Raw genomic sequence first — 20,617 nt, 5'->3', positions numbered from 1 at the left:
TCCATTTGCGCTGATACCGCTTTTCCATCTTTGTAATGCCCCAAGGACACCTTTCACCGAACTGACTGCACCAAAGTTATCAAGTTCAAGTGCAAGTGCAGAAAAATTAATCTTTAGCATCATTTGACACTTAAGGGTTTTGTCTGTCTGCTTGAAGCATGTTGTCAACCAGCTGGATGTAGTCTGATGTTCTGGAGTTATCAAGAAAATCCTCAGCAACATCCTTGAATGCCTTTCATGCAATTTCATGTGGCCCCGCTAGCACTTTCTCCCACTAGCACATCTTTGAACCACTTGCCATTGATGATGTGTCTGATATGTGGGCAAACAAAAATGTCTTCTTTAAGCTTGGCATTAGTTGTTCATGGAAGCATCTCTCTCAACCTTCAAAAAACTTCCTTGTTCATTGCTTTCGCAACAGTTTTCATCAGGCTAAGTTTAATATGAAGAGATGGCAATCATTTCTTTGCTTTGTTGACAAGTGGCTCATGTTCCACACTTATCTGCTCTTACAGAGCGGCCTTTCCTTTTAATATAACCAGACCCCCGTGACCCTCTAGTTAGGATATAGCGGGTTGGATAATGGATGGATGAATGAAGACTTGAAACAACATGGCTTGGTGTATGTAAGCTGCATTCCTAGCAGTAGTACAACTACATCTAGATCTAATAGGAGAGGAAATCATAAAAAATAAGCCAGAGTAATACAATTATGTTTCAGGAAAATATAAAGGTATTTCTTTGTGATTAGCAGGCCAAAATCCACAAGATGCACCCAAAATTGTTAAGGAAGCCCAATCTTCTTTGTCCAGTGTAATTAGAGAGTGTTGGTCTATTAACTGCACAAGCGAGTTAGCCTGTTTTATTTTGTAGGTGTGTACGTTTCTTCCAAACCTTCCTTTTTATATCAGTGACCTTGTCTTGTGCAGTTTAAAAGTCATCACTTATCAGTATTTTGCACTGTATGATATTGATTACAATGCTTTTTCTATTTAAAGCTACACACTTTCTCATTTGGACGCTAATACAAGCCAAATGTATGTATATAAATGTAAATAAACATATGTCTGCCACTTAAAGCACTGATAATTGTGGCATATTGAATACTGATTATTTTTCTGCTTGCTGAGCCCAACATAAAATAATAATAACACTTCTTCAAGCAGGCTTAATTTAATTCCTGATCACAGAGAGCCAAAGACTATCTCAGCAGCATCAGGTGCAAACAGGAACCAGCCATGAATGGATCCCGCAGGGTTAGCAGGATAAGTTTAGAATATCCAGTTGATGTTTCACACATGTCGGGAGTACAGGAAGGAAAACTCATGCAGACTTGGGAAGAATATGAACACACCCCATGGACAATGAGTGAATGTAAGATTCAAACCCAGAGCACTGGACCCATTAGGCAGCAGTGCTAATCACTGAGCTACCATGTTGCCCAGTTACTACACATGTCACACATATATTTGATACACGTGTGGAAGCCAGCACAGCCACTGAGAACCCATCGAGAAAAGTAGAACTATAAGGGAATAGGCAATGACTGTAGCCGAAGCTGAACTTGGGCTGCTGGCGCTTTAATGCATGGACACGGAGTACTGTGCCTGATGTCTAACCAGTGCATTGGAATCATTAACTGCAGTTGTTTTCTCAAGAGACACTGCGATCATTCAGTCCATCAGTGAGCAGAGCATGATAATGCAGTATATAGCATTGTACAAAAAAATGATATTCCACAATGTTCAAGAATTGCAGGCAGGTAGTTAAGAAGCTCTGTCTGTTCTTGATGTTTCATTCTTTTTAAACTTCCTGGCCAAGGTGCTCATGTTGCTGTTTGCCAGACCACAGAGAGATGCCCAGATGCTTGGAGTCTATTTTATTAAGTTGCATTTAGTACTGACCTCTAAAATTGATGGTAAGGCATATCCTGTGATTTTTATATTGGGCAAATGTCACAACTCTCCATGCAGACATTTTGTTTTATTTGGCTGTATTATCATGCCACACATTGTTACCACCAGACAGACAACTTTTTATAGAGGCACAGTTAAAAATTATGAGCATCCTCTTACTCATCACCTGTGTCCTCAGATGTCTCAAATAGTGAACTTTTATTATTTTTTTATGGAAAACATATTTAAATATCTCTTTATCATGTTAGTGATTTTCTAATGAAGTAATTAAAGACTTTAGCAATCCTCTATCAACATTTCAGTTTTTCATTCATTAAGCAAATTATATAAATGAGAGCTCGGGTGCTTTAAAGCATTTGGCAGTTCTCCACCTGAACACTGGCATGGATGTCAATAATTAGTTATTGAAATTGCTACATACTAAAAGCACAAATAATCAGAAGCACGTGCTGAAAGCACAAATAACCAGAGGCAATTAAGCATTCCTGGTAGGCATAGTACCCTTTTAAACTGACAGCATGACAACGCTGTGAAGATTAGGCTTTACGGAAGCCGAAGATGGAGACAGAGTGAAAGAGAGAGGGGCTGACTGTAGGGGTCCTCTGTGCCGGTGTTGATAAGGGGTGGACTTTAAAGAAATCGAGATTACCTGACTTCCATTTATCCGAGTCACTACAATTCTAGAAAAAGAAATGGCAAAGGGCTGTTTGTGATGGTTATATATTGGTCTCCTCATCATGTAATTTATTTGTCCTTCTGGACTGTACTGCTCCATTCCTCAGGGTGACGTAAAAGAGTCTTGAGAAATGAATCAGGCCAAATCCAATCTGTCATTGTCTACGATTTTCAAAATAAATGCAAAGCCAAAGCACTTTATTGATAAATTTATTATAACTTGGAGAAACAAATGTTTATATACATGGAGCACAGTAATGTTGCAAAAAAGAGTGAAATCGTTGCAAAACTTTGATCTATCTATGCTGTGCTCAGAAGACTAAACTCTGCTTTGCTCTTTTTCGGCTGCTATACAAATCCATCCATCCAAAGGTAGCTATAATATTATATGGCATAACCTAACATTCTCAAGCTGACTTATTCCATTTCAGGGTAGTTGGGGTCCTGGAGCTATTTGGTGGTCTTTCACAAGGCCCATTAAGGCCAATTTAAAGTCATCGATTTGGACTGGTGCCCCTTTTCAGGGTTGTTTGCTACCTTGAGCCTGAAACTGCTAGGATAGCCTTGCCATGACCCTAAATTGTACTAATTGGATATGAGAATGTTATGCATGCTTGTCTTCAATATTTCTACTGTTCCCCTGCTTGATCATTTCATGTATGGAACACAGAAATTGTCCATCAGGGCTCTCTAAATGATAATGATACCTATTCTTAATTCCTTTGTGCTCTGATCTTATTTTTGTGACTCGTCTCAGACCTACACCTTTTATTTACTATTGGGATTTGAACCTGCTGTCTAGAACTTTATGTTCTTTGTAGCTTACTTAACTTACAAGCTTGTACTTGTCTTGCTAACCTCCTAAAGCCAAGGAGGATATATTCCTGTCGATTACCTGTTTTGTATTCTGCAATGACTCATATAAATACATACAAAGAATCGAAATGATTTAAAATATAATTCTAATATTAAGAACAAGAATTCTAAGCTGTTCTTGCCTTGTGCCCAGTGTTTCTAGGATCTGGGTCCAGTGCCCCTGAATAATAATAGTTAAGTCTGAATCTACAGTGGGATACAAAAGTTTGGGCAACCTTGTTAATAGTCATTATTTTCCTGTATAAATCGTTGGCTGTTATGATAAAAAATGTCAGTTAAATATATCATATAGGAGACACACACAGTGATATTTGAGAAGTGAAATGAAGTTTATTGGATTTACAGAAAGTGTGCAATAATTGTTCAAACAAAATCAGGCAGGTGCATAAATTTGGGCACCGTTGTCATTTTATTGATTCCAAAACTTTTAGAACTAATTATTGGAACTCAAATTGGCTTGGTAAGCTCAGTGACCCCTGACCTACATACACAGGTGAATCCTATAATGAGAAAGAGTATTTAAGGGGTCAATTGTAAGTTTCCCTCCTCCTTTAATTTTCTCTGAAGAGTAGCAACATGGGGGTCACAAAACAACTCTCAAATGACCTGAAGACAAAGATTGTTGACCATCATGGTTTAGGGGAAGGATACAGAAAGCTGTCCCAGAGATTTAAGCTGTCTGTTTCCACAGTTAGGAACATATTGAGGAAATGGAAGACCACAGGCTCAGTTCAAGTTAAGGCTCGAAGTGACAGACCAAAAAAGATTTTGGATAGACAGAAGCGACGAATGGTGAGAACAGTCAGAGTCAACCCACAGACCAGCACCAAAGACCTACAACATCATCTTGCAGCAGATGGAGTCACTGTGCATCGTTCAACCATTCGCGCACTTTACACAAGGAGATGCTGTATGCAGAGTGATGCAGAGGAAGCCTTTTCTCCGCCCACAGCACAAACAGAGCCGCTTGAGGTCTGCTCAAGCACATTTGGACAAGCCAGCTTCATTTTGGAATAAGGTGCTGTGGACTGATGAAACTAAAATTGAGTTATTTGGGCATAACAAGGGCGTTATGCATGGAGGAAAAAGAACACAGCATTCCAAGAAAAACACCTGCTACCTACAGTAAAATATGGTGGTGGTTCCATCATGCTGTGGGGCTGTGTGGCCAGTGCAGGGACTGGAAATCTTGTCAAAGTTGAGTAACGCATGGATTCCACTCAGTATCAGCAGATTCTGGAGACCAATGTCCAGGAATCAGTGACAAAGCTGAAGCTGTGCCGGGGCTGGATCTTTCAACAAGACAACGACCCGAAACACTGCTCAAAATCCACTAAGGCATTCATGCAGAGGAACAAGTACAACGTTCTGGAATGGCCATCTCAGTCTCCAGACCTGAATATAATTGAAAATCTGTGGTGTGAGTTAAAGAGAGCTGTCCATGCTCGGAAGCCATCAAACCTGAATGAACTAGAGATGTTTTGTAAAGAGGAATGGTCCAAAATACCTTCAACCACAATCCAGACTCTCATTGGAACCTACAGGAAGCGTTTAGAGGCTGTAATTTCTGCAAAAGGCGGATCTACTAATATTGATTTCATTTCTTTTTGTGGTGCCCAAATTTATGCACCTGCCTGATTTTGTTTGAACAATTATTGCACACTTTCTGTAAATCCAATAAACTTCATTTCACTTGTCAAATATCACTGTGTGTGTCTCCTATATGATATATTTAACTGACATTTTTTATCGTAACAACCAACGATTTATACAGGAAAATAATGACTATTAACAAGGTTGCCCAAACTTTTGCATCCCACTGTAGATGGAGGAGAGTTAATGAAAGTGAACACTTGGACTGTTACTTGTCCTACTTGCCACGGATTGTTCTGACAGACATGCAAGTAAGAATTTACACATGAAAATTTGTCTACTGCTGGGTAAGACTCTGCAACCTGATAAAACGCGGAGAAAACACCCATCAAGTGAAGAAATCAAATGCAAGAATTCCTTCTCAAAAGTAATTGTGTTGCACTAATACTATTAATTTTATTTGATGTTTTCTCTAATTACGGTAAAAATGATGAAACAGACCTTTTATGTCCTGCCAATCAGCAAAGCAGAAATCATAATAGCATGACTTTGATTTGCGTTATCAACATTTTACTACAATTTAGAGCTGCTGAGTCTATATAAGCCAGTGCTGTAGTTGTTGACCTGGAAAATATGCAGTTGAATTATAATGTATGTATCAAAATTGTAAATAGGTATGGAATAATGAGCATTGCAGCCTTCCATACCCAGGAATATACTCAAAAAATAGCAAAATTTGCTGCCTGTCTGGGTCTAACTAAGTGGATTTTGAACCCTGTATATCCAGTGAAATTCTTAGAGTTAATTTAGTGCATAGAACACTTGTGGAGAATTACGCATCATCTGTTATTTTTTTCTAAACCTGCTGGTTTCTCTAAAGGTTTACATGAAATTGGTGTCTATCCTGGCAGCATCTGGTAAAACACTGGAAGAAGAGAAATATGGAGAGCTAATAATGAATATGATATAATATCCTCAAGCCATCTTAACTCAGTTCAGGGTCATGGGGTTATCCGCACAAGCCAGGAAACAGCCCTGGTCAGTCTGCCACACCCAGAATCACATCGAGCTCACTTTAGCGCCACTAGATATCTTAAGGGTAGTGCTGTGGTTCGGTGCTAGTGCTTCTGCCTCACAATAAGAAGACCGGGGTTTGCATTCCATGTCCTGTGTGAGTGGAGTTTGCATGTTGTCCCCTTGTTTGCATGGGTTTCCTTTAGCCCATCGACATACAGGTTACAACAACAACATTTATTTCTATAGCACGTTTTCATACAAATGATATAGCTCAAAGTGCTTTACAAGATGAAGAAAGAAAAATGAAAAAAATCCCAGAAGGAGAAAAAAAAAACCAAAATCTGCAGGGGTTCTGAGGCCACGAGACCACTTAGCCCCATTGGGCATTCAACCTGACATCAATGATCACAGTCAGACCTTGTGGTTTTCAGGCTTCATGTGGAAGAATTAGACTTAAACTTGAAAAAGTAACCTATACGGTATATAAATACAACTGGTTATAATCCTATATAGTACCCCACGTCACAGTACAATTTCAACAATCAAGTTTATTTTGTATCAAACTAAATCCTGTTAGCCAAGCTATGGACACACCACCAATCAAAGGTAGGATGACTCCTTAACAGGATACATAAAACAATAAATCAATAAAACCAAAGCTAATTAATAATTGTAATTCCTTAATAATTAAGTGATTAATACAGAATAATGGAAATCAGAATAGCAACTATAAACCAATAGGTGCATTCTTCATCTTATTATCAAACCCAATGCACAATTAAATAATTCTAGTGATAAAGATTTAGCTTTTTTTTTCTGAAAGCACATCAAGCGATCATTTACCTCCATCGAATCAGATTTAAAGTTATCCCCTGACATAACAAAGCAATGACTGCTTGAAAAGGCAGGAAATCAGTTTATTATAACAAAGTAAAACACAGAAGTGAGCGGTCACTAGAATTAGCAACAAACGACAGAGAAAAACAATAAACTCATGTGCCTCTCTGAGCCTTACTTAACAATAGGTTATCCTTTCTTCCTGGTAGGGTGGCTTACCCCTAGCTCTTCCTGCTAGCTCCTTTCATCCTCCTTTTTCTGGCTCCTGTTCCTCATTATCAGGTGAACCCTTGTCAATACCAGTCCTCCTGACTTCAAGTTCATCTGTCTGTTCAACCGAGAATTATCTTCCAGAGTCAGTAGTTTCTTAGGGAGCATAAGTTGTTGCAGGTTTTGCTAAAACCCTGTCCAGTAGCCCCAGTTGTCCTTGTAACTTTGGTTCCCAACTCCCTGTGAAGTGGACAGTCAAATCCAACAGTCACGTGTCCATTGCACAATGTGTTTCTTAACTGAGTATCAGTTTGGCTTTTATTACCTGCATGTATTTGAGCTCCTAATATTGGTGCTCCATCTAGGTGGTCTGTCCCACTAGCGCATTTTACAGCCTGACTCCTGTCTGATGTTACTTCACTTGTGGTCCCTACTGGTTCTCCCTTTACAGTCTATAGTAATTTTGTGTAGCTGTTACAGTTTGTACAAGGCAGGGTCTCGCACAGCTCTTCAATGCCTTACACTGTCCTGGTGACTACTGCCTGGAATTCTGATGCCATTTAGGACTTCAAAGTTTTTCAAGCTGCACACACTCTTTTGTGGACTGTAGCCTATTATATTAAAGCCATACCTTTGAATTGCTTGGTGGAGGGAGGTCTGGTGTCCTTGCAGAGAACACTTAAGACTGCATGGGGACAACAGTTTATTATCTGCACATTGAAAATTGTTCTGTCTGTTGTTTGACCCTGGGGGTTTGTGGCTATAAGATTAATCACAGCAGCCATGTTTTGTCCTGAAATAGGGAGCTGCTATTTAAAAGCCTACTGTTACACAGAAGGCCCGCTTCAAGCATTTTCTTTTCCAGTGATCTGTCCACCCCATATGAGTCTGTATCAGTGTTTTCACTAATTGATTCCTGTTTTTAGAGGAAAACGCAGTGTAATGAACCCAAACTGTCAGTGTAACTGTAAGCTATTAATGTGTGAATCATAACACTTTTAGCTATTCGCATACATAATGATAAAAACACAATAGATTTAGTTTTGCCTCACAGTCTTTAGACAATTTTTTGCCTTTCTATTCCTGATAACCTGCAGTAACCCACCCACACACCCTCCCACGCGTGCCGCAGTCTTCTTCACACTCTTTTCCCACTATAGGATGAGAAGCTGCCTCAGACATTCACAGATGTGGGAGTATAAAAACGGAGAGGTTAAAACAAGAAAAGCTCCATATCTCATGCCTCTGTGAGTTATGAGAATTATAAGCACACAGAACTGAAGCTGACAGTGATTAGTTGAACGTATTAATGTCAGATGGGAGCATCAAGCAGTTGTTTAGCATTTCTAATTCCCTTTCCCCTTAGTAACTAGTTTTTATGAGGAACATTAACCATATGGTCCGCCAGTGCAGGAAATGACCTGGAACGTCTGTGGCCTCTGTGACTAGAAGAAAGACACCCATTACCAGGAAAAGAAAGCAGGTAAACAGTGAGAAGAGGCCCAGAATGCTGACCACTCACATCCCATCTTGTCTCTAAATAATCCCTTCTGTTTTTCAGCTACACAGCAGCTTAAGACAGTTGTTTCTCACAATTTCCTACAAATTTGAAGGCTATACATGAATCAAAGCTTGCTTCAGTGAGTAATGTTTAACCGATGGCCACTATTGGATGTGATGTTTAATCCTATCAGTCCAATTCTGAATCAGATATCTATGCACTGAATTATAGTGAAGTATAGTGAGAAGGTGAACGTCTGCAATTTAGGTTAGTCTCCTGCACATTAGTTTCATTGGTCCACACGTAACTCTCAAATAAGAATACATGTCTGGGGACAACTCGATAAAAAGTATGTAGTGACTAGCAGCAAAATCCTGCTCTGTTAAGGCTGTTCCCACAGGCCTTCTTCCAACAGCACCCACATCCAATTCCTGCAGTCCATGCATTTTAAACCACCACTGGGGTTTCAGGGAGAGAGCAAAAGATATTGAAGAAAAGCTAAAGTTGATGTTAATCATTCAGGAACTCAGTAGCACAAGGTAACTGAAGCTTAATAATTAATTTGCAGATTGTAATGAGTGCTACGACAATAGAGACAGACAGACATACACACAGACGTAGACCACTGCAGCTACTGTGCTCCACATCTCTGAGAAACACCTCTCTCTGCTACAATATCTTTGTGCCATTTTGACTGTTACATCACTATATGACAAAACAACAAAGTTTAGATAAGCATTGTGGTCTATGGATATGCAATGTGTTAAAAACGCTGCGGTTACTTTGTCAAGGCATGTTTGCATTTCCAGTTAGACACTAATGTTGAATTTCTTCTGAGCTGTGCATCTGCTGGTGTGATTAGACAGATTTGTATATCCGGGTGTGTTGAGTACTGAAATCTGCATCTTCTGTGGCTCTTTGTTATCAGCTCTTTTTAACAGTAGTCCTTTTGATGGGATGTGACACATTGTTTACTTCAAATGCATATTTTGCATTTCGTGTTTTCATGACTGTAGCTACCAACTCTTTCAAGTGTCAACTCCTATGCTATCATTGTAACCATGAACCACAGACAGCACACATTGCACCTGCGGTAACATTTCGTGCACATTTACAATTCGTCTATTGATGCTGTCGAATCTATAATCTGATGCTACAGAAAGGTTTTTCCCTTGCATCAGGTTATGTTTATTTTTAGGACGTGCAAGGTGCTCTCTGCACACGTGACACGCATTTATATGTCTAGTAGGTTTTTTAGGAGACGTTTCGACTATAGATTCATTGTAATCAGAAGCTTGCTGTCTGTAGGACTAGGTTAACAAGAGCATCTCTGATCTTTGAAGTTCAAAATCACCACCCGTACTTTGAGTGCCGCATTCATAAGACGATAGATTGGCTTAGAGATGTGACACTCAGTTTTAAGAAAAATTCCTTAATGATTGACTCCAGACACACTGTATATACATTATATGCCTGGTTTCAGATAGACTACCTGCACATTATGAGGACGTTAGTGGTGTGAAAATATTCACAATTTTTACTTGAAAGCAGAAGTCTGTATAGATTATTCACTGGCATTGTATATGTGAGTATTAATGTTGCCGTCCCAGCATTACATTCCCTTATACCTTATGCATTTGTGTAATGGCAAGTTCTCCCAACAATACAGGTAGCCATTGCACATGAACCTTGTTTGATTTAACCCATTGTTTTGATTTTAATTTATTTATATTTTTAGATAAGATATGCATAGCCCCCATTCCTAAAATGATCAAGATTGAGCTCCGTTAAACAGTAGAATAATTCACTTCCTAAATATAACTTTTGAATTTTGATGCATGCTCTTAATTCTATATAAATACATATTTATTATAATGATTAAACAGCAAATAATGATAAATCCTACCAAGGAGCAGCTAATTCTCTGCCATTTGCTCTTGTGGATAATCAAAATAAAGTGGCAGCTTTACACAGTAATTATTGAAATGGAAATCCAAATGTGAACAAATACATCAACGAGCAGAAGGGTACAACAACAGAAATGGTTTCCATGGTTATTAGATAAAGAAGGAAGGCTAAGTTTGAAATTTTGAGTTAAAACAATGAAGCAGATAAAGTGGCTAAAAGGAAAATGTACTGTTTTTGCTTGGGTTATGTGAAGTACAGCAGTGGAGTTGTTAATACAAATGCCTCACCATTCCCAGTTTGGTCTAGAAGAAGCTCCGTGTAATGGCAAATTCTCAAGAAAACACAGGTGGATATTGCATGTGCACCATTTTTACGCTTTATCCCATAGAGCAGAATGTTAATGCGAATTTACTGCAACATTGGTTTGAGTTCATATCCTAGTTGGATGTTACCGGTAAGAAGTCCATAAGGGCTTCATTCCTCTCCATTTCACATCATTACACAGTGGCTGGCTCAGAAAGCATGTTGAGCCATAATGGCCCTGCCGTTGCACAACTGCGTGGGTTTCATGTTATGAAGTGGCAGGCTTGCTACATCCGGTCACTGTTCCTCATGTAGTTTTCATGTTCTCCTCATTTCTGTGTAGTTCTAATACTCTTGTCACATTGAAAAAACATATTAATGTTAGATGAAATCCACGGATGAACCACTAGGACTGCAGCATATGGGCTACAAAGATTGATGAAAGAAGCTTAACGTTTCCATCTTAATGAAATAAAGATGATAAAACTGACAGGTTAGCAGTGATTAAAACTGCGACAGGAATTCATACAGTAGACCCAGCTGTTGATTAAAAATGGGATATGCAAATGAAACACGGGGCCACAGATTAAATCTGGTTAAGAGTAAATTTACTACTAATGTTATAAAGTTACACTTCTTCATGCAGAATACCATTGCTGCTTAGAAAAAGTTACCAAGTAATGCAGTAGACAACGATACTTTGGAGACCCAGGTTCACGTCACTGGGTCCTTCCTGCGTGGAGTCTGCCTGTTCTCCCCAGGTCTGATAAAGTTTCCTCTGGGTGCTCTGGTTTCCTTCCACTGTCCAAAGACATGCATGTTGGGTGTATTGGCGAAGCAGATGTGTTTGGTCTGAATTAAGCAGGTTAGAAAATGACATGACATGTGTATGACTCCCACTACGAATATAGTCAGGTGTGAGTGCTGTTTAACGGTATAATTCACTTCCTGATTATGCAGCTCATTTGTGGTTTGTGCTGTGTTTACTTTGTGATTCTATAAAAGTGCATGATTTTACCTTAAGTATTTTTGCCATTATAATTAAACATCAAAATATTGATGAATCCTACCAAGGAGCAACAAATTCTGTGCCAGTTGCTCTTGTGAGTTATCAAAGTAAAGTACCAGCTTTTTACAGTAATTATTGAAATGGAGATCCAAATGTGAATAAAAACATCAATGAGCAGAAGGGTACAACAACAGAAATGGTTTAAAAGGGTATTCGAAAAAGGCAGAAAGCTAAGTTTGACCGCTTGAGTTATACAATGAAGCAGACGAAGTGGTTAAAGAAAACATACACTTTTTGGTAGGGTTATGTGAAATCAGGTACAGTGGTGCTGTTGTTGTATTTGAAACCCAATCTGACCACCTTCTAGAAGAAACTCTGTCAATATCTATCTCTCAGACATGATTCTTAGACTCTGGAAGTGACCCCAGTATATGGAGAAAGCGCATTGATGGGAGAAGGAAAGGACCGAGTTGAAAGAGAAGTGTGAGGTGTGTGGGGTTGCTTTGGTGTGGCAGGACAGCGGACGATGTATTCTTAACAGGACCTGAGATGTAGCAGGGGTCTGTTTGTATCCTCTTTATTGGGTAGTTTGGAGTGGCTTTGTGGTTACAGCTGAAAACCATTTGTATTTATTGTGAAGAAATCTTGAATTGTTGTCACTATTCTGGGTTTGAAATGTCAGTGTCCTTTCTCTCTCTCTCCCTTTCTCTATATTTTATATATCTATATCTATATCTATATAGTGCAGTGGAGTGTGTACGCCTGATGAGCCCAAATAAGGGTGAAACATATGTTGCATACTCTTTGCATTATTTGACAGTAAACTATGTTATATATATATATATATATATATATATATATATATATATATATATCCATCCATCCATTATGCAACCCGCTATATCCTAACTACAGGGTCACAGGGGCCTGCTGGTGCCAATCCCAGCCAATACAGGGCGCAAGACAGGAAACAAACCCCAGGCAGGGTCCCAGGCCACCGCAGTATATATATATACTAGCAAAATACCCGCACTTCGCAGCGGAGAAGTAGTGTGTTAAAGAAGCAATGAAAAGAAAAGGAAACATTTTGAAAATAACGTGACCTGATTGTCAATGTAATTGTTTTGTCACTGTTGTGAGTGATGAGTGTTGTTGTCATATATATATATATATATATATATATATATATATTTACACACACACACATAAACATATATATATATATATACATATCTATACATATACACATATATACATACATATATATCTACATATATACACACACATATATACACACACATACATACATACACACACATATATACACACAAATACATATATATATATATACACACACAGCTATTTCATATCAGTGCAATACGCTGTTTGTTAAAACGGTTGACTCCCGTTCTTACGTGCAATAACAAATCAAATCATTCAGTTGTCTTTGCTCATATGTCATTTTAGAGCTGGACGCCTGGCATCTTTTTGGCCACAAGTTCGTTTCTGTTTGGTGTGAGGTTCTGTGTTGTGGAGATTCTCAGGATGGATTGCAGGTGCTCATCAGTGAGGCGACTCCTGTGTGCTGTTTTGTTAGTCTTTATCACTGAGAAGAGCTTCTCACACAGATATGTGCTACCAAACATGCACAAGGTTTGAGCCGCATGTAGACGGACTTTTTTTGTTCTTCAAAGTCACCAAAGCGCCGTGCAAACTCAGTGCGCAATAACTCTAGCTTCGCAATAACTTGCAGCATCTTAAGGTAGACTTGATTAACGCGGTTAGTGTTCGGCAAGGCAGCTGAAGCGCTGCATTATGGGATCTGTAGTTTATTGTGTTACCAGCGCTTCATATACCCGGGCTTTAATAACAATAATACAGTATATAAAATGATCTCGCGGCCTGATATAATTACGCCGGGCGGATGTGGCCCGCCCTTGAGTTTGACACATATGGACTAAATAGAACTTGAAAAGATATATTTTTTCAAATGTGATCGCGCAATTCAGATAGAGTTGACGCGCACTACAGCCTGCATGCCTCAATAGTCATCCTCCCTCGCTCTTACTTTTTACCGCTCATCTAATGAATACACTGAGTATGGCTTTACCAAAACAATCATTGATGGCGAATAAAGTATCCATTATTCAAGTATGTAGAGCGGGATATATATATATACATATATATATACCCGCGTATCGCAGCGGAGAAGTAGTGTGTTAAAAAGGTAGAAAAGAAAAGGGAACATTTTAAAAATAACGTAACATGACTGTCAATATACAGTATTTGTTTTGTGAGTGTTACTGAGTGTTGCTGTCATCAAGGATTTGATTATCATTATTTCTTTCAATCAGGTTCGTATTTGTAGGATGTGTTGTGTTCAAGTTACATTCCGTGTTTGTCAATCGTTGTAAAGATGACAGGTTTCATTCATCGATTCGTTTCTTACTGCATCAATAAACAGCTCGCCTTCTTCTTTATCTGAGACCTGACACACTGCATGCACAGGTTTTTTTTACACTGTCTTCCTTTAGCGGGACATTGACTTTTTCCAACGTGTGCTTTGTTTCCACAGTAGTTGGATTTATGAATATGCTTGTATGTATGAGACGCTTCATATTTTTTGCTGCCTTTTCAATTGTATAATTCGGTTTTTGTTCAGCCTTTGGAACTGTTGCCTTTTATCTGTGCACTGCGTCAGTTCACGTGAGCCACTCGGTGTACATGCATCGAAGGTTCCCAGCTGTGCTGGTGCCATCTCGTGCTATGTCCATGGCTGTATTTAATGTTACCTTAGTCCTGGCACTTAAAACTTTCTCTCGCAGTTTCGCTGAGTTTGTGTCAAACACCACCCTGACCATCTCATCTTCCTCTCCATAAGCACAGTCCTTCACCCGTGAATATTTACCCGTGGCAGTTTGCTATTGGATTGCCGCTGACGGACGGCCTTATATGGGCAGGCACTAAATTACAAACGCCAGCGGCAGCCTGTCTATGAACTTAATTTAAAGTGTAGGTTTACATCGTGCTTTGTTTCCGAAGTAGCAGAACTCATGAATATGGTTGTATATGTCACTCGCCGCTTCTTATTGTTTCGCTGCCTTCTCAATTATATAATGCATGTTTTCTTGAGCGCTTTTTTGAGGTCTTCCTGGTTTTCTATGTACTGCGTGATTACGTGGGAGGCGTGATGATGTCACACGAAACTCCGCCCCACGGCGTTGAAGCTCATCTCCATTACAGTAAATGGAAAAACTGCTTCCAGTTATGACCATTACGCGTAGAATTTCGATATAAAACCTGCTTAACTTTTGTAAGGAAGCTGTAAGGAATCAACCTGCCAAATTTCAGCCTTCCACCCACACGGGAAGTTGGAGAATTGTGAAAAGTGATGAGTCAGTGAGTGAGTCAGTGAGTGAGTGAGTGAGGGCTTTGCCTTTTATTAGTATAGATATATATATATATATATATATATAGTCACACACATGCATGTTTATGAGGCAACTAATGGGCTTGAATACATGTAATTCCACGCCGGACCAGGGGGTAGCGAAGTGCACTAATTCTCCTTCTCGATTTCTTACAGACCATTCTAGGGAAATCCCACCCAGCTCTAGGGCAGCCAATAATGTCACAATGTCACTTCCAGTTCCAGTCCTGATGACATAATTTCCTGTAATGGCCTTTAAAGCCGCCATCTTGTTGATATTGAGTTAGTTCTGTTTTGGACCGAATAGTTTGAACATGGATCTGATTATTAAGAAGTTTTGCAGCCAGGAACAATTATACGGGTGGCTGCCCTAAACCTTTTCAATGTCTTGTGATCTTTATTGTTACAATATATCTATCTATCTATCTATCTATCTATCTATCTATCTATCTATCTATCTATCTGTCTATCTGTCTATCTATATATATATATATATATATATATATATATCATAGTTTATTGTCAAATAATGCAAAGAGTATGCGATACGTGTTTTGCCCTTATTTTGGTTCAAACATCACCCACAGGTGCCCTCTCAGTTACGAGAATCAGATCGGGACTCAGACAATGGCAGATGTTTGCCGACTGGCAGACCAACCACATTCGTTACCTGGTAGGTAACCACCCATCCAATCAGATCAGGATTCGGACAACAGAGATGATATATATATATATATATATATATATATATATATATATATATATATATATATATATATATATATATATATATATATATATATATATATATATATATATATATACACACACATTGTTGTATGTGGTTTAGAAATTAAATGCATTAAAAAACTACAAAAAGAACTGACAGGCTTTTAAAGTTTCATTGATGTGTCAGCTTTTGAAATGTGCTGTCCTGTGTTCAGTCAGTAGTGCATGCATTGTCACTGGTGTCAAGTACAAGGGAACAAATCTTTACTTTTCATCTAAAATTTATTCAGTGCCTTGAAAAATCCTTTCTGACTTTCTGCAAGTTCTTATCTCTGTAAAGCAAACTAATCCTAACATCAGACTTGACTCTTTTATATCCTTTGCTCTTTGGTATGTATGATTGGACATTTCTAGAATGCTAAACAGATAAAACTCTGAAGCCACACTTTCAGGAGCTTAGATTTTTTTGTTGTCTTTAGTATGTCAGATCTCTTTTTAGGTATAGGACCAAAGCCTATAAGCTTGTCCTGCACGGTCAGCCTGCCAAGCGTTTGTTCAGATAAGTTAATATGATTTCTGCTGGTCCAGTATCGATTTCGGTGACACTACAGAGTTTTTATTCCTTACCACTGATATGTGTCAGTGTTCCTTCTGGTATTTGCTCAGTGCATTGAACTTTTACTTTTCCAAAATAAGAGAACAAATAGAATAAAATATGCCTCATAGATATAAACATATAAAATATAAATGTATATAATAGTGAGGCTAATCACTACAAACATACGGGTGTGTGTTTTGATTACAGTAAGCATCCATCCTTACATCCTGTTTCATTATCACACCCACTACATAGCACTGTTGTGACAACAGCACTAGCTACTGCCATGCTGCTAATTGCTTCAAATAAATTAGCTTGATTTTTCACACCACTCCCATTTCAATTGAGCTGGCATCAAACACATAAAACTCTATACAGGAGCAAATTTCCTGTAGTGACAAAAAAAGTATCTATCTATCTATCTATCTATCTATCTATCTATCTATCTATCTATCTATCTATCTATCTATCTATCTATCTATCTATCTATCTATCTATCTATCTATCTATCTAAACATTTTAAAACAACAAAAATTACTAGAAGCCACAGAATGGCTATGTGATGATATTAACTCACTTTTATTTAACAGAATGTTTCCCCATTTATACCTTCTTTACCAAAGAGTAATAAGACCTCATTTATTCTTACTGCACCAGCAAAGTAGATGTGTGACTGTATCTTGTGAGATATGTGGGATCAAAATACTGCATGTTCAGGTTCAGAAACAAAATTAATCATTGACATTTACCTTTACTTGACAGGGTTTATGACTACAAAATATTTTTATAGATATGTAGTAAAAGGAAATAAATTAGGACCATATGCAGTATACTGTGTGTATATATACAGTATATATATATATATTTTTTTTTTCAGATTTCTGTTTATTTACTTGAATCTCACATTTCATACAGCTATATCACATCAATCATTAAATCCGTTTTGGCTTGACAGGATTGCTGAAACAATTCCATTACCCTTATGCAACCTCATTAAGTGTTCCTCTCCTAGAACTGGCTGTTACTGTATATCAGACTATTATTCACTCAGCTCCCATTAAAAAGCTCTTTGCGCTAATGCTGCTTTCCTCCAAAGTCACTGCTCAGCATTTGCATTTAATCCAATGAAGTGTGTTTCCTCACTACATCTTTGTGCAAAGCCACCACCAATATGATTCTGGTGGCAGTTCTCATTATACAATATAGAAATGCAGAGGCTGTGGTGAGCTTTAGGTGTTAAGGTGTGTTGGTAGCATGTTTACATAGTTTAGCTAAAGGTGGTTGCAGTGTTTTAAACTTAAAGAGGATATTCTAGATTGAGGAACAAAGCAAAATAAAACAAATAGTTTATATGTTAATGCCAGCTAAACAATGGTTTTTGAACCACTGGACTGATGTTAATGTTCATATGAGTTTGATGAATTCAAAGGAATTACACTTAATTATGGTTTGCTGCAAGACAGATTATACTGAATAATTCATCCACTTTCATTCGTGGAAAATTATTTGATGGGGTTTTCCTTACAGGTTTACAATAATTGAAAGAGATATTAGTAAATGATAAGTAGAATTTATTTTAAAAAACACAAGTTTGAAAGGAATTGACTTTAGGCTTTATAGAATTTAGCTTCTATCTATCTATCTATCTATCTATCTATCTATCTATCTATCTATCTATCTATCTATCTATCTATCTATCTATCTATCTATCTGTCTGTCTGTCTGTCTGTCTGTCTGTCTGTCTGTCTGTCTGTCTGTCTCCTTTAGAACTTGCTTACCTTTTTTATTTTCTAATCAATATAATGGTAAGAAAATTTTTTGGATAATTTGTTGATTTATGAAAACCCAACAGAGAATTTCAAAGACAAATGGCTTGCAAACTTTAAGCATATTTTATTTATTTGACCACAAGCAAACATTTCATATGTCTACAGATATAATTTGTCCACATTTATTACCAATTATCTGACCAAATGACTGCAAAAACCTTCCTCAATTCCCAAAGTACCTCTGGACATTTCTGTACAGTATTTTACAGTGGGGGTTGTAAGACTGCATGCATACATTAAAAGCTAAGCCAAAATCCCAGTAGAATTTTAACCTTTAAATGATAACATTATCACCTAAAGTCATGGGCAGACGAATGGTGGCTGAATAATTCTGACTGCATGAAAAGGTAATAACTACAAACACTTAAATGTTGCTTAATTGGTACTGAAGAGCGCTTTTAATAGGAGACAACAAACAAAGTTCACTTACTTGCCTCCTAAGCTTCATTTATTCATTTGTTTTTATTTGTAATGCCCTTTACCAATTTAGAGTTTAGAGGACGTTGCCAATAATAACACACTACAACCCATATGCTCATCAATTTAGATAAAAATAAACGTGTAGTCCACAACACCCACACAGATACAAAACTTCACCAACCTAAAGTGTCTCCAGGTCACCTGAAAAATTAAAAATTCATTCCAATCTTCGACCCACCTACCATTTTCTAAACTCACCTATCTAGAGCTGCGTCATAGGGGAGAAGGAGCCTGTCCATGAAAGCAGCAGGCGCATTACATCATGCAAATCCCAATTATGTAGAGTTCTCCTTAACACAGTTATGAAACATCAGAGTTGCTGAATCTGATGATCTTCAGTATTTACTGGGGATCCTGCTTTACACAGGCTGATCTGGGATTTCTTCATTCATTGTATTGATTCTTTTATTCATTCCCTGGACCCTTTTTTTCCAGTGCTGAGTTGTGGAAAGCACACAATAGGAGACACTTATTAACATGCCCACCAATCATAATGGCCCTATGCAAAGTGTCCAACTAACATAACATATTCAGGATGTAAACAATAATTGAAGAACTCAAAGAGAATCCATGCAGTCACGAGGAGAACCAGCAGAATTCACAAAGATAAATAATGGACTGGCACTTAAAAGTTGTGAGCTGCAATATGAGGTAACAGCCCCAACCATGGTGCTAATGAGCTGCATTATACAGATGTCCACCTTGAAAATGTGAAAGAGAACTTCTAAACTTCTAAAATAGCTGCCCATCTATTCTAAAGAACCAATAGTTAAGCAAAACAAAAAGAGAAAAACAGAATAACCCCTCAGAAATGACAGTCTTGTAAAAAGGTGAGGAAAAAGACCCAAAAGCAGCAGACAGGGTCTGGGATCACCCAGGTCCACCACACCAGAAGCAGATGCTTTAGGGTAGGTGTCATATTGTTTTTTTCCCAGCTTGCTTTGTCGGTGGGTCATTGCACCTTTCCCCCAGTTTTAAATTAACAAATGCTATGAGCTTCCCCCTTTGGTAACGCACAGAGCAGAGTACAACCTTACAACAACAGGAAAAATTCATTGAGGGTTATGTGTGCAATAAAGCAATAAAAGTCTCATTTCAGTCTCTATCTGCTTTGTCCTGGTGACAGTCACCGTAGTAGCAGACTGAGCAGATGTGACCAGCCTTTTCAAAAGACAAAAATCTCCAACTTCTCTTGGGGAATCTCTAGGCTCAGTGAAAGAAATAGTCCTTCTGGCATGTAGGTCCGTCCCCCCGGCACCAGATCAGTCCCGACAAAACTGCAATTAGGTGGCACATAAGTGGAAACCAAACTGAGTTCCTTAAACCTGGAAGTTCATTCCAGAGCAGCAGCCACTTTCCTTTAAGGCCCTTTAGAATTCATGAGACATCCTACATCATCACTGATGGCCCTATGGAGAAACTTCAGTAAATATCTTAGATGTGATAAATTTATTTTAATTGTATGTCATAGGAGCACAATATTTGCATAACCGATGCTCTGGACAGTCCAGTACTATGCCATGATTATTCTTTTGCCTCCTCCTCCTCCTTTTTTCACAAATGAATGCTTTATTAATTTGTCCTTGTCTTCAACTTTATGTCCACTTTGTGTTGTGATTCTTTTCTGCAGTTGTGTGTGACCTTATAATTGCCTTTTCGGTATCTGCTGCTCTTAAATTCTGTGTTTTTCTACTGTGACTCAGGAA

The 20,617-nt window shown here is 38.2% G+C and overlaps 1 protein-coding gene across 2 annotated transcripts in view; it reads left to right on the top strand.

Moving 5' to 3' along the window:
* LOC120523931 (cGMP-dependent 3',5'-cyclic phosphodiesterase) overlaps positions 1-20,617 on the top strand; it is a 798,989-nt gene that overhangs the window by 448,276 nt on the left and 330,096 nt on the right. The window lies entirely within an intron of this gene.

The sequence above is a fragment of the Polypterus senegalus genome, chromosome 2 (assembly GCF_016835505.1).
Source record: "Polypterus senegalus isolate Bchr_013 chromosome 2, ASM1683550v1, whole genome shotgun sequence".
NCBI lineage: Eukaryota > Metazoa > Chordata > Cladistia > Polypteriformes > Polypteridae > Polypterus > Polypterus senegalus.
This window is presented reverse-complemented; position numbering and strand designations above follow the sequence as displayed.